The 16,675-nt window shown below is 40.9% G+C and overlaps 1 long non-coding RNA gene across 2 annotated transcripts in view; it reads left to right on the top strand.

Moving 5' to 3' along the window:
• LOC121133665 overlaps positions 1-16,675 on the top strand; it is a 71,638-nt gene that overhangs the window by 46,926 nt on the left and 8,037 nt on the right. For both annotated transcript variants that reach the window (XR_005870616.1, XR_005870617.1), the window contains exon 2: positions 571-714. This is a non-coding gene — a long non-coding RNA (uncharacterized LOC121133665). The remainder of the gene's footprint in view (positions 1-570; positions 715-16,675) is intronic.

The raw sequence follows: 16,675 nt of genomic DNA, 5'->3' as shown, positions 1-16,675 counted from the left end.
TTTTTAAGCATGTAAATTTTCTGATAATTATGATATAGTCCTAACCACCATTCTCAGTCCATTTTGCCAAAGAAAGAACAGCTCAGTTCACTAGCTAGCAGGAAGCTCAGTGGTAGGATTATTCTTACTAACCGGCATCCTCCCTAACAGTGCTCTCACATTCAATCTGAAGGCAGCAGCTAGGGAGAATTGTTTATACCTAAGAGGAACACAGAAATTGAGAAACCCAGGCTGGGGAAAAAAACTAGGAGAAAGGAGCTAGTTCAAGTGGGTTCTGATTTTCCCTAGCAGACAATTAGGGAAGGGTAGCCCTGCTATTGATACACTCCTATTCACTCTACTGTGACTCTATGAGCTCATGTGACCCAGCACTGGCATCCTGGAAGTGTACAAGCTGATAATGATGCCCAATAATGCTGCCTACAAGATGTGTGACATCCTCACCGTGGGACTAGTAATGCCTTGCTTTTCTTACAGTTTCTCTATTGTCCTATTCTTTTGGAACACAGCACTCAAATTTGGGGCTTGTGGAACACGCTGACCATTATTGAAATAATTCTCTGGTTTTAGACTCCTGCAAACTGTCTTAACAATGCCGAAGCCAAGATCTGACACAAACTCATCAACAGCTCATGTGCTCTGCTCCGCTTGACTCTCGATCCCTGGTAAAGACATAGCTCTACAACCAAAACTTGTGGAATTAAAATGAAATTGGTAAGCGATATTCAAAAGGTACAGTTTAGTTTCATTGTGGGGTGTTGTTTATCAGCAATGAAGCCTAGCTCTTAGAAACTACCTGATACTGAAGTCTTTGAAAGTGGCTATCTACTACCCTTCTGAAGTCCTGAGTAGGGAAGCAAGTACAATAGGACTAAACACTGTGTGTGTGTGTGTGTGTGTGTGTGTGTGTGTGTGTGTGTACATATGCACACATGCTTGTGTGCATGTACAGAAGGAGAGAAGTTTCTTCCATCTTCTGAGGTTCAGTAAGCTGTTGGGTATCCAACACTTCAGCAAGCCATTAGGTGACTTTTCATTTTCTATCCAAGCAGGCAAATGCAGAGTCCTAGAAAATATGCACTAGCTTTGAGGGCTTAAAATGAACCCTACAGACCCAGGCATTGTGGTACATCATGCCTTTAGCCTCAGCACTCAGAAGGCAGAGACAGGCAAAGCTCTATAAGTTCAAGGCCAGCCTAATCTACAAAGCAAGTTCCAGGACAGGCTCCAAAGTCACACAGAGAAACCCTCTCTTCAAAGAACAAAAGCATGTTAGTTGGAAAAGTTAATTAACTCAGAGATTCTGTTTTTCCAGTAGTAAAATTCAGACAAAAACAATAGCCTCTGCAGGGGGCAAATCCTGATGCAGATGTAAGGAGTCATATTTTCTTTCACCATCATAATAGATATCTCAGCTCAGATTCCTTCCTAAACTCAGAAACATGTGTCATCTTGCAGTTAAGTACATCCCCAGTCATCACCCTCTATTGCTGACTTGCCAAGCCCTACATCCTGTCTTGGGGACAATCCGCAGGAGTTCAAGGCATGGCTTGCATTAATCAATAAAAACAGCTTAAATGAACCATCCCAGTACCATCAATGCCAGCTGGACCAGCTTAGGCTTGTTGAAGCCACTTTTCATCGTGTGACAGGAGCTTTTCCAGAGAAACCACCCAACCATGCTGTAAACTATCTACAAGACCATGTCCAATTTCCGGTCTTTCCCCTAGCATTGTGGTAGTATTTATATTGGATATTTCTTCAAAGATCGAGTGTCACCCAGATAATTGGACAAGGTAGAGGTGGAATTCTAACAAGCATCTTGTGGTGTCAAGTCTAGCCCCTCTCCCACCCCCTTGCCTTTTGCCTGCATCACTCTGTCTCTGCACGTGTAATGGGATGAAGGAAGCTACACCATAATAGAACTTTGCATTTTATGATTATTGATATCAATGCTTTCTGTCTTTAGTGGCAATGGATGTGAAAAGTTGAATAGTCCATCAGAATCAAGATAATTTAGTGTGGTTTTCTATGAGAAACATGCCTAGGATTCAACCACATATGCTTAGTTTCTTGAAACCTTAACATTCAATGTTTCATTTACTATTCACTGAACTGGTAGGGCATACCAAGCTTGAGCAATTAAGAACTTTTAGAAATGACCATTAATATAAGAAAAGTTCCTGTCATTTAGTAATTCATTAGTTCTGTTCTTGTTTAATGCATTGTATGCTTTCCAGGCACTTAAAGTGCTATGGCCTTCCTATATAGTCTCCGTTTTCATCTTCATATCAACATGTAGCCTTAAAGGCACTAAATTTTGTTCAACATGACCCAGATAAGACAAGGCAGAATCAGAACTGCAATCTAGTGTCCCCAAGCCCCATGCTTTCAGTATATATCATATCACACTGTCCTCCCTACCTCTGAAACACAGATAAACTATAATTAAGACTGGGAGAAGCTGTAGAATGTAGTATCGAATTCCAAGAGGTCACATGCATTGAAATACATAAATACTTCTTAGAAAAGGCACAAGCTGGCATTTGTGAGAGAAATTTTGTTGAAAAGACAGAGTGGAAAGGGCCCAGACTTGAATCTGACAAATTTGAGTCTGTGTCTTTTCTTCCCTTATTAATAATTGCGTGGGCCTAGACATCTTAGTTAACCTCCATGTACCTTCATTTTGTTACTTATGAAAGGCCTCACTGACTTGTAGATTAAAGAATGCAATAGCTGACAGTATAGCAGACATTTAACATATGATGTATGATTCAAATATCTAAGTTAGAGTAAGAAAATGGGGCAAAGTTAATCACCTTTCTGCCTTCAAGAAAGCTAATTCCAGGCTGAAGAGACGGATCAGTGGGTAATATGCTCTCTGTGCAAACATGAGGACCTAAATTTGGTTTGCCAGCATCCACATAAAAGCCCAGTGGAGTGGTGCACATCAATTACCCCCAGAATTTCAGAGGGAGCAGAGACAATTAGATCCTAAGAGCTCAATGGCCAACAAGTGTAACCAGTGTAGTGAGTTCCAGGTATAGAGAGAGACTCTGTCTCAAAAACTGGAGAACAAGAGAAGGCACTAGACACTGACCTATGAAGTTACTCTCTCTCTCTCTCTCTCTCAACACACACAAACACACACACACATATTCATACATGGGTATACCATATGCACACAGAGAGAAGAGGTGAGGGATCACTGAGACAAGCCAAATACAGTCTTAGCTCTTGTTTTCCTGTTTTGTTTGTAGACTGGTCAGGAAAACTCAAAGTTTCCATTTGTATCTTACAGGCAAACACAAAACACAGCCCACAGTCCTCCGAGTACTTGGGTACAATAACGAACTTTCTCATGAAGTGCATCAGTACGGTTCTCAGTTAACATCTCTAAAGAACTGTAATTGTTGACAGTCTCACCATTCTAAGTCATATTTACCTTGCTAGTTATTCAACTTGCAGTGTATTTTTTAATGCCAAGGCTTCCAAAAATTAAATCGATGAAATGAGCAATAGATGTTTCTTGAACTTGTACTGATCCTAGGTAATTGCAAGACAATGGTAAAATAGTAAGTACAAGATGCATTGACAATGCCTAGTTAGTAACTCTATAGACGTTGTTAGGAGTGAAATAGCAATTACATGATGAGAATACCTAGCAGCCATCATCAAAGGCCCTTTACTGATATAAGTTAATTAATCTTCCCTGAAACACCCTGGCAGGAGGTTCCCGTTTGAAAGAAAGAGTAAGAGACCAAAACATGCAATGTGAAATATGTTTCTGCTTTGCATTACCAACAATTTGGTACCCTCTGCTTCAAAGCATCCAGGAGGATCCCCAGACCAGTGGAGACAGGTTGTGTTCTTAACGAGTAACTTGCCAAAAATGATGTATGTAGTCAGGACAGTGAGTTTTCTGCTCCCGGTAACTTCCAACCTTGCCTCATAACATTGATGAGGAGACGTCCTTTTGTATATATGTTTCTTTTATTGATTGATGAGTAAAACACTGATTGGACAGTAGCCAGGCAGGATGCACAGGCGGGACTAGGAGACAAGGAGAATCCTGGAGAGAGGAGAGAGAGAGAGTAGCTGCCAGAGAGAAACACCATGTAGTTGCTGAAGGAATAATATGCTGGAGCCTTCTCCGGTAAGGGAAGGCAATATAGAAATATATAGATTTGTAGATATGGGTTAATAGTTAAGGGAGAGCTAGCCAGTAAGAAGCCCTAGCCATCAGTCAAACAATTTATAAATTAATATAAGTCTTTGTGTGTTTATTGGGGGTTAATCAGATGCAGGACCAGGCTGAACAGAAACTTGGGTCTACACATGATCCTATCTGAGCTACTGCCTCAGGCATTCACACACTCTTAAACTTATCAGTTCTTGTTCTTATATTCACTGAGGGCATTTTTATTTCAAACATACAAAGCCAAAAGAAAGGCAAAGGAAGCTATGCCTCCCTCTTTAAAACCAAGCTTATTATGTTAAGATATGCCCCATAACCCACAACGTTAGCCTAACTATAAAATCAAGTATTACTTCAGTAGTGTGATTAACTATTTTTACTTAAGTAAAAATGTAAAAGAAAAGCAAATTACATCTTATAAGACCCAATTTAATCCACATTAAAGTCTAAGACAAAATCTCATTTACATTTAATATATTCTTTAACCAAAAGAAAGTCCAAAAAATGTACAAATTCCTGCCTATCTTTTAGGTTGACCCTGTGGTGCTGGGTTAGAGGATATGAGGCTTCTAGGTGAATGACACCCCACTAAGACATGCTCAGCTTCATCAGTCACAGGAGGCCTGCACTGTCTTTTCTTATCCCAACTCTATTTATACTATGAAAGCACTATTTAGGAAGTTATACTAGTAATGAAGAAATGAAGACCAAAGGAGAGGATGAAATAGAACAGAAGAAGATGAAGAGAAGGGAGAAGTAGGAAAATAAAATGACCAGGGGTGGAAGGAGACGGTATAATGGCTTGTGTCAGTCACCAAGTTAAGGATATATATCACATTCATCCATCTTTATATAATAACATTAAGGCAAGGTAATTACCATCCAATGTTATAAATGTAACCATGGAGGCATGAGCGTTGGAAATGAAAGTGACCTTTCCAAGTTCCCATAGTGAGCTGTATGATAAGCCAAGGCCTCACCTCATCTCCATTCGACCACGCTGTTTCCGTTCTTTCCATCACATTGCCTAACGATGAATTTCTTCATCACCTCCAGCCCGCCCTTAGGAAGTCTACAGTCAATGGATACGCATAAAGGACAGTTCTCTGTAGGCCTACACATTGACAACCAGTTCCAAGTCAAATACAAACACAGTTTTGAGAGGGAAAGTGGTCATGTACAATGGTGGGGTAAGCTTAAGGATTTGATGGCCCAGTCTTCCCGTTCCTCATCAGTAAAACACGCACAATAATAGGACCAATTTTGTGAGACAAAGACAAGGGTTAAAGGAGGGAGTGTTTAGTGTCTGTCACATGAAAAAAATCCAGGAATTGTTGGCTGTGTTTAAAACTTATTCAATCCCATGAATCATTGCTCATAATCACCCCTTCATTAAAAGAGTACTTAATTGACTGATTTTGGTGAACTTGTAATCACACAATCTACATGTGAACCCTGTATCATCAGCCTACTGTGATAGAGATGTCTTCCCAGGACTCAAGAGACAGAGGCAGGAAGATAGATTTTGAGATCTGCCTAGGCTGTGTAGAGTGTTGCAGTCTTAGCTACATGATGACACTCTTGTCTCACAAAAGGAAACTTATAAACAAATCCCACATTGTCTACTTCCTGGGCATGAGGGCATTATTTAGTTTCCGTGTGCCTCCATTTCCATAAAAAATGGAAATACTGGTGAGCTACTGTTTGGTCGTCTTAATAAGTTGGTCATAAATGTTAAATGAATTTTGTAGGGATTGAATTTAGCCTGCTTCTGGGATAATAACAAGAACTTGATAAAATTAACTCTGTGCAGATTTCAGGTAGGCATACCTTATACAATGAAAGGACTCAGTCCACTTTTGATACATACAACTAACAAAACTCACAAAGCAAACACTTACTGTGTGCCTACTCTGTGGAAGGCAATATTGCTTGTAAACAAACATAAAGCCCTCAGATGCGGTGATAGGATAGTCTGGCTTAGACAATGCATCCAAGAATAGTGAATGAAGTCTTATATAGACTTACAAAGTCTCAAGAAAATATAATTTGATTTCCTAAATATTACAGCTTATTTGTACCAAACCTTCAATAATGTACAAACCATGACTTTATCTCATTCACTGACAGTCATTGTTAAATGTTAAATTTCCTATGAAGTTTTCTGGCACTTCCTCTAGGTACTATGACTCAGCGTCATTTTCATCTTTAGACTCAGCACACTTTGGGTCCTCTTATGAAATTATTCAAAAACTTTTTATAAGCTCCCGTTTGCTAAGGGAACAGCATGTAATCATCTCCCAAATCATATGAGGCAAGTATAATCATTTAAGATATTCTTTTTTAAAACAAGAAAGCAGATTAGCATTTAACATCCTTCCAAAAATCAAGTGGGATGTGGATGGTGGAAACTTTTCTGTCTGTCTCCAGTGTCTGCTCTGTCACCCACTGGTTCTACTTCACAATGAAGACTCCTGCACTGCTGGAAGGTCAGATGCAGAAGCTTGCTATGGACAAGTTTCTCAAAAGCAAGCCCTCTGTTTGGAGAAGGACCCAGCATGATCTGAAAGGTGTTGGTGGACAAAAGGCAGGAGGATGTGGACACTGAACATAATTCCTAGTGGCAAATGCATGCAGTATCTAGAGTGAAGAGTTATAAAGAGCTCCCACTTGTAAGAAGGAATTTCAACTGAAAGGGTAAGAGGTCTATGCCAAAGAACTGAGATAAGGCAGGCATGCCCATCCCATGAACAGCTAATAAAGACCTACACATATAAGAATCAAAAGGCTTCAAAAGTGATGCCCTTCCTGCCAGGAGATCTTCAGATTCTGCACTAAGGATGTAGACAGCCCTTAAAGGAGAAACAAGTGAGGTGGTCCCAACCCATCTTCTAGAATGGCATGGGTCGTGTGTCCTCTATTCGTGCTCCATTCAGCCAATCCATGTCTTGTGCCGTGGAGTAAGAGTGACTGGGAAGTCATGGATCTCCTCTCTGCTCCTGTTCTTCTCTCAACCAAGTCCTCCACCTTAACTACATAGTAAGGGACTAATATCTAGCTCTGTTGATGTCACTGGGATCAGAAAAAAATTATGGCGTTATTCAATAAGTGTTCATAAACCCTTTAAATACAATGTAAAAAGCCTCATAAGTGATGCAGGCCCATACTGAGAACAGTAGAAAGGCCACACCTCAGTTATCAACTCTGTCTCATTAGCAGCATCTCCCTGGAAGGACATAAAGAGATTGTGAAGTTGAATATGGGTCAATTCAAGAAATCGTGCCATTGTTGGTTGTCTACCAGAAGGAAAAGGGAGAAGTCTTCAGCAGCACTGTGGGCAGAAGTGTGATAAGCAGTTAGGGATGGCTTCCTTTGAAGATGACGTACCCAAGGGAGCAAGAACAGTCAGGTGCCCAGGGAGAAGGGCAACACCTAGTTCCCAGACTTAGCTTTCACAGAGGCTTAAAAACATCATGAAGGAAACTATATTCGGAAACCCCCAGTATCTGAGCATGATTCAAATGTAAATAATGAGGGGTCAAGGTCAAGATAATGTTGAAAGGTAGACTGGAGACAGTGTGTATGGGACCTTTCTTCCTGTGTGGACACAGTAACTGGACAGTGTGTATGGGACCTTTCTTCCTGTGTGGACACAGTAACTAGACAGTGTGTATGGGACCTTTCTTCCTGTGTGGACACAGTAACTGGACAGTGTGTATGGGACCTTTCTTCCTGTGTGGACACAGTAACTGGACATTACAAACATAAAAATTAAAACACTGTCCAATGAATGAAACTAGTTGAAAGTTTTTTGCTCACGCACGTTGACCTCACAATCCTGGATAATTTTCTACGTCATTCAGCCAATCTACCTGTCTGGGTGAAGGCTGGCTAATGATCCCAGGAAAGTTAATCCGAGGGAATTTATTGCCCAGTTGAGGAATCTGTACTCCACATTCCTGATATAGTGTCCCTGAGCAGCTATTCTGAGGGAGTTTGTGAAGCAGCAGCTTCCAGCCCTCAGCCGTTCTAAAGGTCTTCCATATCAGGGTGAGCTCGATGTCCTTTTCTGTTACTTTCAGCCTTGGTCTGCTGCTGTCATTGGAGCTAAACAGAGCTGACATCATTCCACTTCCACGAATAGAAACATGTGTTTGTGAAGACTCACTTGTGTTCCCATGTGTATTTATAAGTCTGTGCTCCTTAAGCTTCTGCCTAAAACTTTAAAGTTTCTCAATTGCTCTTTAAAATTATATGCCAGCTCTTCTCCAGATGAAGGTCTTCTTCTGGGGGACATTGGAAGGTATTAATGTGTCTTCTTCTGTGACTCCAGTGCAGAAATCTGAACACTCCCTACAGTACTATGCTGATGGGGAAAGATCAATATTTCCGTAGTCCCAAGTTAAGATTCTCTACATCAGATTCTCCAGTGCAGTAGAAACACCATGGGTCACGTGGGAATGCAAGAACCTTGAAACACTTTCTTGAGCTTGGCGCAATACATGGTACTTCATCCACACTTTCGTAAGAACCAACTCTCCAAGTCAAGCTGGGGGTTAATTCTTAAAGCATGCTCATCATTAACTATCCCATTCACTAGTCCCCATCCATATGGCATTTAGCTCCATGCTCTATTAGATAACAGAATGGAGCCATCTGAAAATGAGACTTCCTTAATATACGCTTGGATTAATTTCTGGTTCCCTAATTAAACATCTCTGTGACTGACAGAAACTCATGCCAAGCAGATCTGCCCATAGAATTAAATGTTTATCAGTTTTCTCTTCCAGACAAAAGGCATCCACAGCGTTTTAGATTAACATTTCGGTGGAAGTAGGGGACTGTAGTTTTAAAAGGCAAATGTACATAAATCCAGAAAGAGAAAAGACCTTGGGTTGGATGGAGAGGGTTTCTTGGAGAGGCATGAATGTAAATGGGCATCCCCTTACTCCCCAAGAAAGAGAATTTGCAAGAGAAATGCAGATACATCCTGGAACAAATAGCCCCACTTCTGAACTCAAATCATTCTCCCCTATGTCTAATCTCTAACTTGGAAGAACACAGTGAACACTGACCATGGAATCCATAGGACAGGCTATGAGAATTCACTCTGATCCTTGTTCACAAACCATGATAGTTTTTCTCCGAACTTGGAGTTGATAAGCAACCAGCTCTGCAAACTTACTGTGTGAGGAAATGTCTGTGTTACTGTGAGAAGTTATTACCAAGTAAACTATGGATAATACCATACCCCACCCATATGGCAATCAGTTGTACAAGCCTCACAGTAAACTCCAAATGCCAGCCCATAGAAATGTCTAGTGTCTCTCCTCCTCAGTCTCTACTGGAGAACATGTCATGTACTAGACGCTTAATAAATGTGTGCTGAATTGACTTCCCACTGAAATGAATAATTAATTTGCAAGGTCTTAGAGGGCAACTGTAGAATCTCCTTCTACACCAGCACTATTGCCTTGCTCTCAGCTAACCTGAGGAAGTGTGTGGTAATTGGCAAGCAATGGATGAATGAACTGAGAGGGACCAAAGAGACAGTTCTTAATCCTGAACACACTGTAGAATCACCCGGGGTACTTTTAAAAGTTAATATCTGGGACACTGCCCTGAGAGTCATTTCAACATTTCCCAGGGATAGTCCAATATACTTTCAAGGTTGCGAGCCAGCCACTTTGGATAATGAAAAGTCTCTTCACCTACAACACCCCTTTTTTGTTTGTGTGTTTGTTTGTTTGTTTGTTTGTTTCCTTTAACCAGATGGGTTTGATCTGCTTGAATAGAATAAAGCATTCTGGAAAGCCTATGTAAAGCATAGCACTCTCAAATGGAAGAGTGGTGTTGCTAGTACTTATGAAACACCATGGAAAAGCGGCTTCCGGTGCCCTTGGCTGATGGACCTCAAAGCAGCCTTCACCCTGGCAGACACTTGACCCTGTTTTCTCCACATAACTAAGCACCCTAGGCAAAATCAACCACCATGCGGGTACTCGGGCTGCCACCTTGTGGCCACTTTTCAGTAACAGATACAGAAGGTCCCTTAAAAAAAAGGTTTTTATCTCTCTCAGAATAGATGCAAAACTTGGGCACGTGTTTTCTGATATTTAAGAAAACCAAATATTCTGTCAGGAAGGGAGTGTTCTGAGAGCTTCGTGGTAAAGATAATGTCGCAGGCATAAATGACAGGCTGGTGATTTATGTATCCCTGAAGGGAAACAGGTGACAAAAGTCAAAAAATAAAAATAAAAAGACAGTGTACCAAGGACAAAGTATAGATCCTGTCAAATCCATTCATAAATCTTCAGTTCCTTGAGAGAGAGACTGCAAGTTTCATCACACCATCCTCAGCATAATTCCCAGATGGGAAGACTGAGGTCCCAGCAATTGGTCGCCTCAGTCAAAGAAGCAAGGTACCACTCAGGAAACTGAGGCAGGAGGATTTATGTGAGTTCAAGTTTAGCCCAGGAAACATAATGAGTTCAAAGCCAATCTGGGCTGCATAATAAATCATCATCTCAAAGATAAGGAAGGAAAGAAGAGAGGGGGACAGGGAAGAGGAGGGAGGAGGAGAAAATTGCATGACAAGAAAGATGTGGTAGTGTGTACCTATAATGCTGGCATTCAGGAGACTAAGGTAGGGGAATTGTGTGGCCAAGGCTAGGATGAGCTCTGTAATAAGACTCAAATAAACCAATAACTAATGGCTAAGTAAGTTCAAAGCTTGACTTTTTAAGCAGATACCTTCAGATAAATGAGGTTTCTTTTCATCTTAAAAGGAAAAATTCAGCCAGGCATTGGTAGCACATGCCTTTAATCCCAGCACTCGTGAGGCAGATGCAGGCAGATCTCTATGAGTTCAAGACCAGCCTGGTCTACAAGAGCTAGTTCCAGGTCAGCCTCCAAAATCACTGAGAATTCCTGTCTTTAAAAATAAAATAAAAAACAAAACCATAAAAAGGAAAAATTCAAGAACAAGGGCATATTTTGAGACAGGATTTACATGTGTGCATAACAGAAACAAAACACACATGGACACAAAACAGGCCCTGTTTCTACATAGTTCAAAATAAAATATAATTTGATAATAGAAACCTTTTACCACGTGAAGAAAACAGAGTGCGATGTGATGGGAGATATCATTCTGTAAATCTGTCTCTTATTGGCTGTTGAATAAAGCACTATTGGCCAATAGGGAAGCAAAAGGTGGGACTAGGAGTCAAGGAGGATTCTGGGAAAGTGAAGCAGAAAGAGACAGATGTAACCTGCCAGAGTAAGAGGCCCAGACCCTTTTCTCTGGTAAGAGAAATACTTAGATTAGCAATTATGGGTTAAATACTTAAGTCAGAGATAGCCAGTAAGAAACCAAGCAAACAGCCAACAGCTTCATAAATAATATAGTGTCCTGTGTGTTATTTGGGGGTTCAGACAAGCAACTGGCAAGGAAAAGACTATACTCTATAGTGATACTACTCATGTTTTCTTTGGAGATAGGAACTAAGATCTTCATTTTCAAGTCTTAGTCAATCTGCTGTGATAGGTACTTAAGATTCCTTGGTAAGGGAATCTGGTTGCTAAATATGAAGTGTGGCTTGCACACTTCACACCAGCCTGCATTTTCAGGGTTTTAAATGTGTGGAACATGGTGAGAGCTGTAACTGCGGCCAGACAGACCCTGGCTGGTGTGTTAACTCCACCACCATGAGCTGTGAAATCTTACAGAATCGACTCCAACTCCCAAAGTCTCTGCTTCCTCATCACCAGGCAAGGATGGTAATCTCACCCCGTGAGGAGCTTATTCTATGAATGGAGGCGACTGGCTCACACAAAGCCTCTGGAACAGACAACCCCAGAATATTAGCTGAGCAAGCAGAGTTTCCCTTATCCACATTTCAATATTCACAAATTCATAATTTGTTAACATGCTAACAAATTGGTGGGGCAAAATTGCTCTGATTTAACACGTTTTGAATGTCATGGGTATTAAGAAAGAGCTAGAAAAAAATTTTCACAGCATCAGAAAAATACATGATGGACTCATCAGGAATCTGGAGAAATGGGAATACTTGCTAAAAGGCCAGTTCAGTCCTGACAACGGGCTAAGTCTACATTGTGACATAGGTTTAGAGAGCAAAATATTTAACTAGCAGTAACTTTTAATTATTTCTATATTTTTAATTAAAATTCTATAATTTCCTCTTCCATTTTCTCCTTCCAGTTCCTCTGATATACTCACCGTTACTCCCCCTCAAAATCATGACCTCTTTTTTAATTGCTATTATTACACACACACACACACACACACACACACACACACACACACACACCTAAATAAATAGATACAAACTTCTCAGTCTATCTAGCATTACTTATAGGAATGTGATTTGGGGGCTGACCAAGCAGGTAACTCCAGGGGTTAACCCTGGAGCAGACCTGTTTGCAGCTATCAAGGACATGTGAAGAGAAAAAAGTAAATAAATAAAGATAACCTCTGCCTTCTGAATCCCACCTGGCTTAGTAATCAACTGGATGCTATCTAGAAAGTCAAATCATATGCAACAGTGGCCATTGGTGGCTCTGGTCCAGCAAGTGAACCTCTCCGCCGTCACTGGCAGAGGATGTGATTCAGCAACCGAGATTCCAAGCCTTCCCAAAGCAGTCTCCCAGTCAGACTCTAGACCAGAAGAGGAAAGATCTCTAAACCATGCAAAACCTTTCTGGGGAATTTCTCTGAGCTGTTTGTCTGTTTCTGCCTTTGTGTGCTAATCCTTGTTTCCCATGTTCATTTTCTCTTCCTCCAGCAGCAGCTGATTGTAGGTGGGGTGGTTCGTGTGATGAATGAACTCAAGGTTTAAAGGAATGTGTGCACACAGGAACTCACAACTGCTGTGGCTATCTGTGCAAGACCAAGGCAACCACAATTCCAGCAAGGGTGGGGAGGAGTTCATGAGGCCCCATCTCTAACTGATAAATTGTTGGCAGTTGACATCTTCTAGGGAAGGTGGAGTTCTTCTTTGGGGCGTGGCCACTTGTACATTGCCCATGCTCTGGTGGATAACCCCAATCCTGCATACATATGACAGCTTTAGTTGAACTTAGTAAGTTGTTAATTAAAAGAAAAAGAGAATATGAATAGAGGAAGGGGGTGTGTTACCAGGTATATTGGGGGAATTGGAGGGAGAGAGGGAAGACAGAAGCATATTTCATTGTATTTACATGTAAAATTCTTGATGAATATTTCTTTAATTTTTAAAAAACAATATTTAAAGAAACTACTGTTATGACTAAGATCCATGTTGACGGAGCACCAGGGGAATAGGGAGACTAGAAGCAGATGAGTAAAACTTCAAAGAAGAAAGCTCTGGGGCTGTTTCAAGAGTCAAGACTAATCTGAAGCTCTGAAAGGCACTGGCACTAAAATCTATGAGAGGAAACCCAAGGGACTAGGTATCAACTTGTAAAGAGATGTCAGTGTCAGCAGCAACAGGGATGCTTAGCCAGGACTGCCCAAGTTGACATAGAGGGAACTTAGGTGTGTTTTGAGAGCCATAAGATGACCAAGACTTCCTTAACCCAAAGAGTTTTCCATGCCACAACTCTGAAACCCTGGCACTTTTACCTAATTTAAGACCATCTCCAAATGGATTGCATTAAAAAGCATGTGACTATACTTGCTTTGAAGAGTAGCTGTGGATATGCTATTTGGCTGGGTTTCCTTATCATGCAGTGATAAAAAACATGAAATAGGGTTGAGATGGTAGAAAGGAAAGAAAGAAAAGAGTGGGCTTGAGAGAAGCAGGCTTGTTTCTATCCATCTAGCCTGTCAACTTGTTCGGTACAGGAGACATCCTCTATGCACGTGTGGATAGTTAAATTTAAGTGACATTAAGAATGCAGCTCCCCTATCAGCTTAGCCAGGCTTCAGATGTCCCACAGGCAAATGAAGCTTAGTGTCTGTCATATTGGTTAGTCAAAACACCATTTCTGTTCATTTGTGTTGGGGAACCCTACCAAGTGAGTAATTCAAGAAGAAGTACTCCATCTTATGCTTCAGAAGTGATGGTTTTCCAGAGGAACTGAGCACATAGTATTGTACCAGGGAGGAAGGGGTGGGGAAGGAAGAAACAGAGGGAGAAAGAAAGGAACACTAGTATTTTACAATCTTTTCTAAAGAACCAAGCAGTTGTTTATGACTAATCCACATGGGAAAAAAGCAACATATAAAAATAGGTAAACAAGATGTCTTTTTTTGGCCAGCTGTTGGTGGTGCACACCTTTAATTCCAGCACTTGGGGGACAGAGGCAGGTGGAACTCTGTAAGTACGAGGCTGGCCTGATCTACAGAGCAAGTTCAAGGACAACCTCCAAAGCAATACAGAGAAACCCTGCCTCAAAAAAAAAAAAGATGTCTTTTTTTGCCATTGACTAGTACTCCATTGAGTACATGTACCACATACTCTTTACCATTCTTCAGTTGAGGGGCATCCATCCAGATTCTGGCTATTACAAATAATGCTGCTATTAACATAGTTGAATAGATGTGGTATGATTGAGCAACCTTTGGGTGTGTGCCCAAGTGTGGAATTAGTGAGTCTTGAGGTAGATTGATCCCCATTTTTCTGAGAAACCACCATACCATTCTCTATGGAGGGATACCTAGGTTCTGCCCCAAATGATGTGACAGACTTGGAGGATCCCCCATGGGAGGCCTCACTCTCTCTGAGGAGTGGACAGAGGTGGGATGGGGAGACGGTAGGGGAAATGAGAGTACAGGAGGGGAAGGGAACTGTGATGGGTATGTAAAATAAAATTGTTTATAATTTAAATAAAAAATATCTAAGTGAGACAAGCTTCTTCCTTAGCAACTCCAAATGTGAACAGTGACACTCAATGAAAACTGATGTTAAATTGATCCTTTATTCTGAATTACCCACTGAAAACAAACACTGTACCTACTGAAGTTTTCTGGCAGAGTCTATCAGATGCTCACACACTTCTGTTATCTTTATTGAATCCTTGATTGGAATTCCATAATAAATATAGTCTACTCAATCCTCTCTGACTCTCTGTCTCTATCTCTGTCTCTGTCTCTCTGTCTCTCTGTCTCTCTGTCTCTCTGTCTCTCTGTCTCTCTGTCTCTCTGTCTCTCTGTCTCTCTGTCTCTCTGTCTCTCTCTCTCTCTCTGTCTCTCTCTCTCTCTCTCTCTCTCTCTCTCTCCTTCAGTCTTCAGGCTCACTTTCTTTCTTTTCCTTGATGGAGTCTGTAGTTAAACTTCCCAAGGTATTGTTTAGCACTTTGTTAGGTTTGTATTTTCTAGGTTCTGGAATTTCTCCATTATAAGTAGATATCCACTATCTGACTGTATGAGAACCAAGATTACAGAAGAATGGGGACTTTTCAACATAAGTAATCCACATTTGTATTGAGGTCTGTATGACAAAAAGGGCTAGATTCTTGCAGTATATCTTTACATGAAAAAAAAATACTGTTAAAGGCTATTTTTTGTCATGTACAGGTTGAGAAAACCTCCCACAACAAGGCCTCATGTTACAAAGGCAGTGTTCGGGGAACATGACCTGATTATAGGCCGGTTATGATTTTTCTGAATCTCACTGTTTCTGTAAAGTGAAGGTTTGAATCAAAGGATTTCAGGCCCCTACATAATCGTTTCATAGCCTGGGTTTCTAGAAGGAACCCAGTGAGAAGCCTAAGTGAGAAGTGACTTGCTACCTAGTAAAAATGGCTTTTCTGGATTGTTTTAATGCTAGCGGAAGGCAGTCAGAGCACGTTAGAGAACTCTGAAGTAAATGATGACTAATTCACTCACTTGCCAATTTTTCCAGGGCACTGGACCTTAAGCAGAATTTTTCTTTTATTAAAAAGAAATTACTTTTTAGAGGAACCACTAGCACAACTCTTGCCAGACCCATCATCAGTAGATGGAGCAGGCGTGGCTATGACATCTTCCTGTGCGCATGCGCTGCTTCTGTTCCTCCTTTCCCTCTGCTCTCTTACGTCTGAAGCTGCTTTGTAAACCTCAAGAATACATTGGAAGAAAATTAAAAGTGCCTGCCAAAAACTATAACCATCACTGAGCTTGGTCATAAACTTTAATTGGAAAACTGATATTAAGTATGTATCTTTATTACATTTTGAAGGCATGAATAATACATGTAATCGCCCAAAGGCTGAGCTGTGCAAGTGGCTTTATTATTCACACATAAACAAAAGTGCAGTGTACTGTGTTATCAATTAGTGTCCAGCTTCTTTGGAAGGGGGTGGGGGACAGTTGGACCTCAGCTGGCAATTTACATTCTCAAACATCTTTATTCACAAGCTGTAAAAGCAAGCTGGTAACAGTCGCCAAAGTGGTTGCCAAGACAACTTATCTCTGGATTTAGTATTACTGCTTCAAGAGTGAGGCCTATGAGGAATTTAATTAGCTAACGCTTCATTCTCCTTAGCCAA

This window comes from Mesocricetus auratus, unplaced genomic scaffold, assembly GCF_017639785.1.
Source record: "Mesocricetus auratus isolate SY011 unplaced genomic scaffold, BCM_Maur_2.0 Super-Scaffold_100023, whole genome shotgun sequence".
Classification (NCBI taxonomy): domain Eukaryota; kingdom Metazoa; phylum Chordata; class Mammalia; order Rodentia; family Cricetidae; genus Mesocricetus; species Mesocricetus auratus.
This window is presented reverse-complemented; position numbering and strand designations above follow the sequence as displayed.